Source organism: Equus przewalskii, chromosome 22 (genome assembly GCF_037783145.1).
Source record: "Equus przewalskii isolate Varuska chromosome 22, EquPr2, whole genome shotgun sequence".
Taxonomy (NCBI): Eukaryota; Metazoa; Chordata; class Mammalia; order Perissodactyla; family Equidae; genus Equus; species Equus przewalskii.
In genome coordinates, this window is record NC_091852.1 from 5,455,279 (window position 1) to 5,468,145 (window position 12,867).

At 41.2% G+C, this 12,867-nt stretch overlaps 1 long non-coding RNA gene across 5 annotated transcripts in view; it reads left to right on the top strand.

The window, feature by feature from the left end:
* Window positions 1–1,686: 1,686 nt before the first annotated feature.
* The window catches only part of LOC103560043 (uncharacterized), a 224,494-nt gene continuing 213,313 nt past the window's right edge, over window positions 1,687–12,867 (top strand). Inside the window, exons 1-5 of one of the 5 annotated variants that reach the window (XR_011531873.1) lie at window positions 1,687–1,816; window positions 3,150–3,487; window positions 3,889–3,944; window positions 7,928–8,056; window positions 8,626–10,116. This is a non-coding gene — a long non-coding RNA (uncharacterized lncRNA). Of the gene's footprint in view, window positions 1,817–2,830; window positions 3,002–3,149; window positions 3,488–3,888; window positions 3,945–7,927; window positions 8,581–8,625; window positions 10,117–12,867 lie in introns of those variants that run through there. The other 4 variants (XR_011531875.1, XR_011531872.1, XR_011531874.1 and 1 more) reach the window with 4 other exon arrangements.

A 12,867-nucleotide genomic window follows, 5' to 3' on the forward strand; every position in this document is an offset into this window, starting at 1 on the left:
GTCACAAGTATATACAATTAACTATTCCCCAAAAGTCCCCAAGGGAAACGTGTGGCCATATACCAGTCAAATCTCCTTCAGATTGAGTCTACCATGTATGGTGGCATCATTGGAAGATATGGCTGCTGCAATTAGTCTCGCTTTGGGTGGTTCTAAAATGTGTGGTGAAAAGAAATCTTCCTAGTGGGCAGCATTTAAGGAGGTATATTTAGTTGTTAACTTTGTGAAGAAGAGACATGTCCTGAGTTTAGATTTCTCTTGACTCATGTCCAGTAACTCAATGAGTTGACCAGTAGTAGGGGGCTAGACAAGAACAACACTGGAAAATTGGTGACAAAAGGACTGGAGGAGATGCACGTGGTTGGAATTCTAGGAATAGTTATTGAATGGGGTTTACAAACGCTAAACAGGGGATAGGACATTAGAGGTAAGAGAACAAGTGAAGTTTGGGTATTTATTCCTTTGGCTGTCTGTGTTGAGCCATGTAACGGCCATTACAATGTTTCTCTTCCCAAGGCCACAGCTCTTATAAGATTGGTCTTTTCTGCCAGGGTCTGGTAATATTACCTACCCTCATTATAGGCCTGGAGTGGTAAAGAATCCCTACCACCACCAGTTACAGGTTGCTTCACGCCCCCACCCATGTTTTTAGAGCTTTGTTAATAGACTCTGAAGTGTCCCATTGTTTCTCCACATTTGACACCTTTTTCTTGAGGGGACCCTGACTAATATATCCCCACAACAACCCTGATCATAAACCCTGATCAAGGGGGTAGGGAATTCAATCTCTTTTATTTGAGGTTGCTATCCCAGCATCTAGAATGAAGTCTATTGCACAGCAGGTTTTCAATAAATGTTTGTTAAATGAACACATGAACAAATGAACATTATCTCTCCATCAGTGACCTTTGTGTTAAAATCTATTATGATTGAATTAATACAGTTTGACCAGCATTTTTGTGCTTTTATTTGTAATTCGTTAAAGTATGACAAATAATTATAAATGTTAGCAAAAAGCAAGCAAACATTATATGCACGGAAATCCAAGATAATTAACATAAAAATTTATTGAAACAGTAAGAGAATTCGGCAAGAAACAATGTTAATGTATAAAAGCCAACAGCTTTCCTATCAAGGTCTACACCTGGAGCCCCTGTCTCCACCCTGAGTAGAACCTCCACCCTGGGCTCCAGGGGATCTGGGACCCGGCTCAGGGGTTGGTGAATCCGGTGGCTGTAAAGGGGAGAAGCTCCCAGATTGAAAAATTATAATTTTACAGCTACATAATTTTAATCCTACATATTCAGTCGTCATGCCTTTTTTGTTTCAAAATAAGATTCCCTACTATAATTCCAAAATTTTTTCACACTTCGTCAAAGTAACGGTAATTTTAGTTTTGTCAATATCCCATCTATATTCAAGTTTCCCCAATTTCTCCACAAATAACTTACAAAAAAAATGCTATTTCAATCGTGAGCCAATAGAGAACCACCCTTTGCATTTGGCGGCAGAGCTCATGTTTAACCCTTAACCTCTTCGGGCTCGGGCTCGGCCTCCGGCTCTGAGAGAACATCACTTCCCAGGTTGCTGACCAGCGGGGGCGCTGAAAGAGCGACCTCAAGAGTGGACGCCGAGGCCTACGGGAAACGTAGTCGTGACTCCTTCCGGCTCCCCGCGCGGCGCTCTGGGAAGGGGCTTCCGGGCTCCCTCTGCGCATGTGCAGCCGTAGCCCCGCCTCCTCCCTCGTCTTCTGCAGACTCCGCGGGAGCAGTTAGGTACCTCGGAGTCTCCTCGGGAAGTGGAGGGCGCGCCCGGGGTGAGAGTGACGGGGAGTGCTGGGGGCGGGAGTTCTCGGGTCCCTGTCGTCCCCAGCTCCGTGTGTGCTCCCGGGCGGGCCCTCGGCGGGGGCGGGCGGTGCAGGACCTCGGGCTCCCGGGGCGCAGGTGCGGCGGAGCTCATCAGAAGCGGGGACCGTGTGCCCGGCTCTCCTGCAGCCCGACCCCAGAAAAGCCCACGTCGGCGGCGGGAGGCCGGTTAAAACGCAGACGGGGCCTGGGTCTGCGGGGCAGCCGAGCTCCGGAGCCGGAAAGGCCCAGTCAGTCCCGGCTCTGTCACCTGTGAGCAGGGGCGACAGAAGGGCCTGGGTCAGCGTGCTCATGTGGACGTGAGATTGATAGCGCCGTCTCACGCCGTCGTTTTGAGGTCCGAGTCATCGTTGTACAGTATTTAGACGAGGGCCGGGTAGGAAGCCCTGGGTAAGGGACAGCTGCTGCCGTAGTTGGAAGTCAGTTTGTTGGTGTCGCTAGATGGCCTGATGTGCCCTCACGACCGCTTCCCCAGCAGCCGAGGCTCAGGTCGGTGGCCCGATGTGCTGGGTCAGGAGGTCGCAGCGCAGGATTTGGGTTCAAGGGCAGGTGGCTTCCCTTCAGTCTCAGTCTTTGTCTGATGTCACAGCTGCCCAAGACTGGCACTGCGGCCTTCCCGGCTCTTAGGAACGTGGCCTGTCCCCACATCCCCAGGGATGTAAGGGAAGGGATGTGGATGGAATCCCAACATGTGTCACATGTACCCTGGGGTTTCTAGTGTCTCTTCAGGTCCCTTGGGTCAGACAGAGAGGCCTGGCCCCTTCTGCACTGACGGGATGTCCTTCAAGTCTGATATTGTAGTGAATTTCAAGAGTCAGGCTTTGGCCCCTAAAGTGAATTTATTTCCCAGATCCATGTCCCAGTTTCCTTGAACAAAGCAACCCTTGTGAGGCAGGAAGCAGGGGCCTCTGTGCAGGAGTCTTACCTGGAGGAGAGCACCCCTCTGACCTTAGACCTCTCTCCAGAGCTTCAGAGCGGAGACAGAAGAGCCCAGAAAGAGCAAGTCCTAGATTTGCAAGGTGAGAAGCCGTTCTGATCCCCTTGCCCAGAATGAGCCAGACTTGATGATGATGCCACCTTCAGGAGCCACCACACCGTGTGACAGTGGGGGGTTTGTTTGTCCCTGAGTAGAGCAGGTGAGCTGGGGTGGCCCAGGGGCAGGCTGCTCAGGAAAGGCTGCTTTGTTGGGGAGCTTGTGAGGGTGAGGTCCGAGGGACAGGGACAACCGGGCAGAGGGAAGAGGTTCTGGCTCTGGTCCCCTTAAATGGCCCCTGCTCTTTACAGAGGCTGTGCTGCTGTCAGACGTGTCCATCACCACATGTGACATTAATGACATCATCCTGACCTCACAGGATCCCAGAATAATGATGCTTGAAGGATTTTCCAAAGTCATCTACTTTAACTCTCTTGAAAACTTTAAAGACATTGGGCCTGAAAGTTTCAGTGACTTGTCCAGGGAAACCTGGTTTATGACAGAAGGAAAACTGCAGTTCCCTCTCAGATAAGTCACCAAAAGCATCTTATCAAAGGGGCCTTCTGAGAAATACATCCCAGCTGAAACGAACAAAAGTTCCTGCCTTCAAGCATCCCATCTCTTTTCTGTGAATTTTCTGTACCAAGAGGTAAATAATATTACTGAGAAAAATAGATAAATGGTACATACTGAGTATTTTTCTGCTAAGTTAATTTTAATGAAAGAATACTGTCCTATCCTTTGGTGTAGTTTAATTCAACTAATCTGTTGATTTTTTTCTTTGTGTTAGTCAGAAGGACACATATTATTATTAAATCAATCAAGAAAAGTTTATGTTCACTCAGTAAAAAACTGCAGATGATCATTGCAGAGTCACACAAAGACAGGTGGTGCTGCCTGTCCCTGATCCTCCTCGTGCCTTTTCAAGGCCCAGAGGGCCCTCTGTCTGGGGGAGGATGATCCCCAGCTGGGGTGCTGATGTGGGGAGGTGACTCAAGGAGCTGTGGCAGGTCAAATCTCAGGACCCCTGTCTTCCTTCTGTCCCCTCAGCTGAACCACAGTTCTCTACACTTACCCAGGAGCCACAGAAAGTGAACATCCCTCAGGTGAGTGCTTTCTCCGTTCCCCACTTTGTATTTTAAGGGATTTATAGGTTTAGAAGCATCCATGCATGAAATGGAAAAAGGACAAATGGAAATACAGTCAAGTCAATCTTGAGGGAAAATATATCCTGTTTGACCGTTAACTGTGATGTTTGTTGTCAGCTTTTGTAGGTGACCTTGTCAGGGTAAGTAGGTTCCCTCCAGGTACCAGTTTGCTGAGATTTCATATTAGTCATGACTGTGCAATGCATTATATTGATTCCTTTTGTGCAGCTATTGGAATAACGCTATAGTTTATTTCCTTCCATCTGTAGATACTGTAAACAGTACAATGGATTTTCTGATATGAACTTGAATTTCTGTATAGACCCTAGTTGCTAAGTTGCTTCTTACATATTTTCCTAGGGCTTTTTGCTGATACTCTATTTAGGATTTTTATTTCTGATCCACAGGTTGGATTAGATTGTCACTTTCTAGTTTTTCTGTCTAGTTATGGTATCAAGGTCATAGTCTCATGAAAGAAAATGGCTCTGCTCTTTTTCTAATAATTTAAATAAAATTGTGTTACATGTAGATTTGGTGAAACTAACCTATAAATTTGGGCCTTATGAAGACTTTTTGCTTGAAGATTTTGATTATTGAATTAATTTGTTAGTCATAAGCCTATACTGCATTTGTATTTTTTTTCTTGGTATGAGTATGGTCATTACATTATCATAGAAAACTGTTCATTTTTATTTATGTTTTTCAATGTATTATCATGAACTGATTGATAGTATTCTCTTAGGATTTCTGTCCTTTATCTGTTATATCAATAATTTTCTGTTTTGGTCAGCTTTTAAATTTTATTTTAATATAAAACCGCTAATCCGAAAAGGACAGAATATGTTCTAGTTGGCCCAGTCTGAAACCTAAAATTTCTGGGTCTGAGGGTCTTCGTATTTTGTGCTGGCAGGGGACTCTAAACATCGGGAGTAGAGGAACATGCCCTTGCCATATTGTGCTCTCTAGCTCTGCACAGACCCACTGTCAGCACCATTGGCTGACAAGACTATCCTTTCTCCATTGAATTACCTTGGCACCTCTGTGGGAAGTCAACCGGCAATGTATGTATGGTCTGTTTTGGACTCTGTTCACTTCTGATGATCTGTGTTAATCCTTTTGCTAATACTACACTGTCTTGATGAGTCTCTCTTTACGGTAAGTCTTGAAATCAGGTAGTGTAAGTCTTCCAACTTTGTCCTTTTTAAAAATCATTTTGGATATTCTAGGTTCTTTGCTTCTTTATAGAAAGTTTTAAAAATCAGCTTGCCTATCTCAAAAGAGCCTGCTGAGATTTTGGTTTTGATTGCACAGATTCTATAGAATTTGTGGCATAGTTCAATTTGGGGAGAAATTGAATCTTGATCCTAATGAGTCTTCCAGTTCATGGACACAGTATCTCTCTCCATTTAGTTCAGTAATACGGAGGGTTTGGGTTTTTATCCTTTTAAGTCAAAAGGAGTGTTTTAAGTTACAGTTTAAAAGAATAACACTGTCTGCTGTTTGAAGATAGACTCTAGTGGGTCAGTGGTGGAAGCAGGTACAATGTAGGAGGCTATTTCTGTAATCCTAGCAAGAAGTGATGATCACAGGGTGTTAGTTACTTTGAAGTGGTCAGGTTTTAGGTGTAATTGAGGTTAGAGCCAAGAGTTTGAGAGCACGCATTTCCTCCCTACAACCTTGCAAATAGAGTGTGCATCAAACTTTGGATTTTTACCAGTGTGACCTACAACTGATCTCAGTTTAGTTCTGTAAGCTTTGCTCTTCTCATGAGTAGGTGGGACATCGTTTTTTGTTTTTAGTTCCTGATATTTCTTTGTTGTTGAACTCTTTATCCCTTACCCATTTTCCTATTAATGTGCTGATTTTAATGACTGCATCCGGTATACCCTTATAGCACTTTTTCTGTGATGTAAATTGCAGAATTTTCCTACAATTTTTTGTATTTTTGTCTTACTCGTGGGTTTTTGTTTGTTTTTTTTTTTCTTTTACCATAAAGGCATTTGATTTTTACAATGTCAAATTTAGCAATTTTTATTTTCTGATTCCTGGATTTTCAGTCATAGTTGGGCATTTCCCGCTCTAACATAAGATCATTGTTCTGTATAGTCTTCTAGAATGTGGTGTTGTTTCTTGCATTTCGATCTTGAATTCATATTATTTTATCCTGCTCTCTGGTGTGAGAGAGAGATCTAACTGTCTTTTCCCAGGTGGCCTCCAGCTATCCCTGTGACATTAGTGTCCATCCTTTCCTTACTCATTTGAATGACGTCACCTGTATTCAGATAGGAAGTTTACTCTGTTAATCGTTCTTCTCACCACACACTTTGTTCCGGGTCTTGCTCGCTTGAAGCTTGGACATCTTTCTGGGCTCTCATCAGTGCCTTGCTCCTTCTGCCCACTTCTCTGTTTTCATTAGATTGTGGGCTACATTGTCCTGTCTTTCTTATCTAATGCAGTCTTACCCTGTGTCTTCCAGAGTTTGTTCAAATTTTCAGGCCTTCTGCTGGGACATTTCTCTGTATTCCTTTTCAGTCGTGCTTTCATAGTAGGTTTTGTATTTTATCTGAGTGTTTTTGGAGGCAGGGGATGTAAGTATGTGTGCTGAGTCTATTCCCTTGAACTAGGGTAATCATTTATGCTTCTAATTCTCTCTTCTTTTACTTTCCAGTGCTCTACTCTTTCTGCTTTCTCTTTCCACCATTTAGAAATTCTTTCTCAGTCTTCATGGCATGTTCATTTTCTGCTTGCCTCTTCAATTTTGCTGTTTCCCTGAATTCTGTATTTGGTGCCTTTTCTCTCCTCAGTTTCTATGTCCTTTGTGAACCATCCTTTTTTCTCTGATGACTTCAGTTACCATCTAAATGATTAATGTCTCCGAAATTCTAATTTTCATTTTAGACCTCCCTCTCTGTTCCAAAATCGTGTGACAACAGTGAAATAAATAATTCCATCTGTATGTTCCACAGGTGTTTTGAGTGTAAGTGGAAAACATCTGCCTCACGGTGATGCAACCTCTGACTGTTATTTATTCTTCTAATCCCCGTGTATGGCATTAGCATCTACCCAGTTGCTTGTGCAGCATCACTGTGTTTAACTGCACAAGAAAATAATGACCAGATTTTGCTTCCTATAAGGATTAGTTTCTCATTCATTATCTTTGTTGCTTTGTCTTAATATAGGTCCTCTCTTAAATTAAGTCTTTTGTTTTGCTGGTTAAGACATTGTCCACTATTCATATAGAGCAATGATTCCTAATAAGGATCAATTTTGCTCCCCAGGGGACGTTTGGCAATGTTTGGAGATATTTTTGATTGTCACAACTGGGGATGCTACTGTCATCTGATCAGTAGAAGACAAGGATACCGATAAAGATCCTAAAATATACAGGACAGTTTTCCACAAAAATAGCACTATCTGATCCACATTGTCAGTAGTGCCAAGTTGAAGAAGCCCTGTTCTAGAGCATTGCTCCTGAAATATAAATCTGGTGGTGTGTAATACCTCCCTGGGCTTACATGTCTCTCCTATTGGTTCCATGTTACTCCAGCAGAGATCTCCAGGCTGGGGTGTGTATACTCTGCAGAGTGCTCAGCATAATCCATTGGTGTATGGGAAATATATACAAGAATCCTATTTAGAATAACTTTACCTTAAAAAATACGGCACTAGGCTTTCTCATTATATTAAGTGACAATATATGTGTATAAAATAAAAATAAATATAAATGAATTAGAGCATGAGACTAATTTTTTTTTTTTTTTTTTTACTAATTATGTGTGTATCCACAAAGTATAAGACATAATTAGAGCCCTGTGCCGGTCATCCTTTACAGCGTTTTGTTTTAAATTCTGAACAGTAAACATAGTAAGACGTAGTTTCCAAAAGTATTTTCCACGTCCCTGGTCTGGACCCTCACATTGATTAGAAATGTGCTGTTGCAGGTGTCAGTGTCATTCAAGGACGTGAGTGTGGAGTTCCCCAGGAGGAGTGGCGGCAGATGGACTCTGCACAGAGGACCCTGTACAGGGACGTGATGATGCTGGAGAACTACAACCGCCTCGTCTCTGTGGGTGAGCAAACTTCACTGTGTGACTCCCTTTAGACTGCAAATTCTATTTTTTATTTTTTAAATGTTAATCACTTTTGTTGAGGTGTATTTAACAGAAAATAAAACTTAGCACTTTGCAGTGTACAAGTGAGTGAGTTTTGAAAGATGATACAGTAGGTGACCATCAGCAAAATCACTATTTGGAATAATTCTGTCATCCCAGAAAGGTCCTTGGACCCCTTTGCAGTGAGTCCCTTCCCTCTGTCTCTACCTCTCAGACCTTCAGAGTACTCAGTAGTCTGCTTTCTATGGCAATGGTTTTGCCTTTTCTGGACTTTCATATAAATGGAATCATAAAGTATAGACTGTCTCTTATCTGGCTTCTTTGACTCAGCAGAATGCTTTTGAGACTCCTGCATGTGTGTGAATCACTAATCTTTCTGTCCTGAGTAGGGTTGCTTTGTGTACATAAAGCACAGTTTGTTATCCTTTCAGTTGTCCACTTGGGGCAATTATAAATAAAGCTACTATGAACATTAAATGCAAGTTTTTGTGTTGATGTGTTTTCATTTCTCTTGTGTAAATACCTAGGCGTGGGCTTGCTGGGTCTTCTGGTAAATTTATATGTAACTGTGTGAGAAGCAACCAAATGTGTCCAAGCTGGCTTTACTGTTTTTCATGCCTATGAACAATGAGAGTTCTTATTGCTGTCTGGTTACCAACAGATGCTTTGGTAAGTCTTACTATTTTTAACCGTTCTAGTTGGTGTCTCGTATCTTGTTGAGTTTTCATTTGCATTTCCCTGGTGACTGACAGTGCTGAGCCCCTTTTTGTGTGCTTTTTTACTATTCATAATTCTCCTTGAATGAAATGTATGGTCCAATCTTTAGCCCATTTTTTTTAGTTTAGTTTGGTTTTTTGGTCTTATTGTTGAGTTGAAAGTTCAGAACTTTATCAAATATTATGTTTTGCAAACATATTTTATGCATCTCTGGCTTTCCTTTTTAAGAAGAAAATGTTTTCAGGTAGATTTTGGTTTTAACGTATACTTTAAAAACTTTTTATATGACATAATTATAGCTTCACAGGAATTGGCACAGCTGTAGTCTTCACAGGTTTCTCCCAACAATTATGTTTTCTATAACCATAATATAGTCTCAACACCAGTAAAGAGACACTGGTACAATGTGTGTAAATGGCTCTGTGCCATTTTATCACGTGTGGAGATTTGTGTAACCACCATCACAATCAAGATACAGAACTATTCTATCACCACAAAGGGTTCTCTTGTGCTGCCTCTTTATAATCATACCTGTTCCTCTCCCACACCTTCTCTAATCCTGCCCACTACGTATCTGCCCTTCATCTCTAATTTTGCCATTTCAGGTTATATAAATGGAATCATACAGTATTTGATGTGAGGTTGAGATCCATCTAACTTATAGTGTGTATCAGTCATTTATTCTATTACTGCATAGTGTTCCACTGTGTTAATGTATCATAGTTTGTTTAGCCATTCACCTATTGAAGGATATTTTGGATGTTTCTAATTTTTGGCTATTATAAATAAAACTGCTGTGAACGTCCACATTCAGGTTTTTGTGTAAACATAAATTATTATTTCTCTGGAATAAATACCCAGGGGTGTGATTAGGGTTGTATGTTTTGTTTGTTAAGAAACTTCCAAACTATTTTCCAGAGTGGCAGTACTATTTTGCATTTCCACCAGCATTGTATGAGAAATCCAGTTACTTCCTGTCCTTTCTAGTACTTGGCATTATCACTATTTTTTCTATTTGTGGTTGTAATAGGTGTATAGTGTTATCTCCTCATGGTCTTAATTTGCATTTCCTTAATGGCTAGTGATGTTAAATATCTTTTCATATGTTCCTATGCTGTCTGTATATCCTTTAACAGTAAGATGTCTGTTCATGGCTTTTGTGCATTTTTTTCCATCTTTATTGATGTATAATGACAAGTAAAACTTGTGTATATTTAAGGGGTACATCTTGATGTTTTGATATATGTATACATTGTGAATTAATTGCCACAATTGAGCTAATTAACATATTTATCACCTGACATTGTTATCTTTTTTCTTTGTGGTGAGAACACTTAAGATCTCCTGGCACATTTCAAGAATACAATATGGTATTGTTAACTGTAGTCATATTGCTATACATTAGATCTCCACAACTTATTCATCTTGCATAACTGAACTCTGTACCCCTTGACCAACATCCCCCCATTCCTCAGCAAACCAGCCCCTGGAAACCACCATTCTTCTCTCTGTTTCTCAGTTTGACTGTTTAAGATTCCGCTGAGATCATGCAATATTTGTCTTTCTGTGTCTTGATTATGTTTTGGCTAACAGTATTCCATTGTGTGTATGTATACCCCATCTGCTTTAATCATTCATCCATCGGTGGATATTTAGATTGTTTTTATATCTTGGCTATTGTGAATAATGCTGCAGTGAACATGGGAGTGCAGATAGCTTTTTGAGATCTTGATTTCATTTCCTTTGGATATACACCCAGAAGTAAAATTGCTGGATCATAGGGTAGTTTTATTTTCAGTGTTTTCAGGAGCCTTCATACTGTTTTCCAATGGCTCTACCAATTTTCATTCCTATCACAGTGTACCAGGGTTCCCTTTTCTCCACATCCTTACTGACACTTCTTGTCATTTTCTTTTTGATAATCTCCATTTTCTGACAGGTGTGAGGTGATATCTCATTGTGGTTTTGATCTGCATTTGCCTGACAATTAGTGATATTGAGCGTATTTTCATATACTTGGTGGCCATTTGTATGGCTTCTTTTGAGAAATGTCAACTCAGTTCCTTGACTCATTTTTTAATCTGGTTGTTTGCTTTTTTGCCATTCAGTTCTATGGCTTCCTTTTATATGTTGGATATTTACCCCTTATAATAATACTTAGAATTTACAAATATTTTGTCCCATTCTGTAAGTTGCCTTTTCACTCTGTTGATTGTTTCCTTTGTTGTCCAGAAGCTTTTTAGTCTGATGCAATCTCAGTTGTTTATTTCTGGTTTTGTTGCCTGTGCTTTTGGTGTCATATCCAAAAAAACACTGATAAGACTGAAGTCAAGGAGCTTTTTCCCTATATTTTCTTCTAGGAGTTACCACCAATTACTTCCTTGTAACTAAACCTAATGGACACCGTTCCATCTTTGTTTCACTTGGTTTGACAGTGACTGTGGATGATGATAACTTCCTCTTGGAGATACTCTCTTTACTAAACTTTTATAACTCAGTAGTCTCGTGGTTTCCCTCCTCTGTATATTCAGTTGTAATATATTGTCTTAGATTTTACAAAGATGCCCAAATCTCAACACTCCCAGACAGAACTTGCAGTGTTTCTCTGCAGATGCTTTTTCTATGTCCTCCAAAATGAGTGCCTCCCATCTGCATGGATGCTAAAGCTAAAGTCTCAAGCAACATCTGTGAATCTCCCCTCTCCTTCAGTACCCAATCTCTCATCCCACCACCAACCAGTCAGTCGGTGCTGATTGTTACAGTCCCTGAATGGCTCTTTAATACTTCTACTTTTCTGAATCCTTTCTGAAACTACCCTAGTCCAAATAACCAACTAAATAACTGGATGATCTTAATGACCTCGTGGCTCTTAGCCTCAATTTCCTGGTTTGTAAAATGAGTTAGAATTAGAATGAACACCAAGTTTCTTCCTTCTCTATATTCTGTGATTATTGGAATTTAAAACTAAGGAGAAGCTCAGGGCAAAATCAGTTCCCTTGCTTTGGGAGACCATCTCACTTTCTCTATTGAAATTAACTCTTGGGGTGACCAAGATTGTGCCTCATAACCTTCCATAGCACTACTCTTAAGGACAATCCCAGAATCTTCAAGACAACTTATAATAAGACCCTTTATCCTAAGTGGGAATCTGCCTCAGGCCATGTTTTGAGCTGTATAAAATATTTTAAAGTGAGATTGTAATATTGTAAAAAATTTATCTACCTTATTTTGTTAGTTTGTCTGAAAGCTCTAATTCTTGAAAACGTGTCATGTGAAAAAAGTCCCATGTAAAGATATAGTCCATCTTTTTTAACTACCTCTTGAGTGTCTATAAAAAACCCCGGATAACAGGAAGATGTTGATGGAGATCGGGGGGAGTGGCAGTAATGGAGGAGTTTGGTTGATTTTCAGCAGTAGTAAGGTCAAAATAAAAGCGTCATAAAAGAATAGTAAAGGATTTAAGTCAGGGCTTTCTATGGAAAATTAAAAACTATAAGCAGATGTAACAAGTTAACCGACACAGTATAGCAGACTCTACTGGTGAGTTTAATAGGCAGCCATTTTAATGGCAGAGAGTAGATTGCAAAGTGAGGAAAAGTTAGGAAACGTCAGAGGGGCAAGAGCCACAAAAGTGAGGGGGTCCCTTCCTGCCCTGAGAATTCTTCTGGGTCTGAAGTGTGTTAGCCCAGCTGAGTGAAGACCTAGGGAGGATGTTGTAGATCCTGTAAAAGGGGCATCCATCAGCTGCGGGAAGATGTGCCATCTGTCTCCAGAGCTCATTAGCAGATTGAAAGTGGGACCCTACATTACTCTGATTAGGATTAAATTTCTAATACCAGGGATGGAACTCTCCTCTACATGAGTGGGCATTCACACAAAAACACAGACTCACCTGGTGTGGATAAAACACAAGTAACCGTTACTGCTGCCTCCCGTCTTCCCAGGACCCAGTGGGAAGGAAAAGGGAGGTTCTCCAGCAAAGAGTGGAGTTAAGGGCTGGAGTTTTCCAGCTCTCCAAGCTGAGTGCAGGTCCCACGAATGGGGGAGAAGTG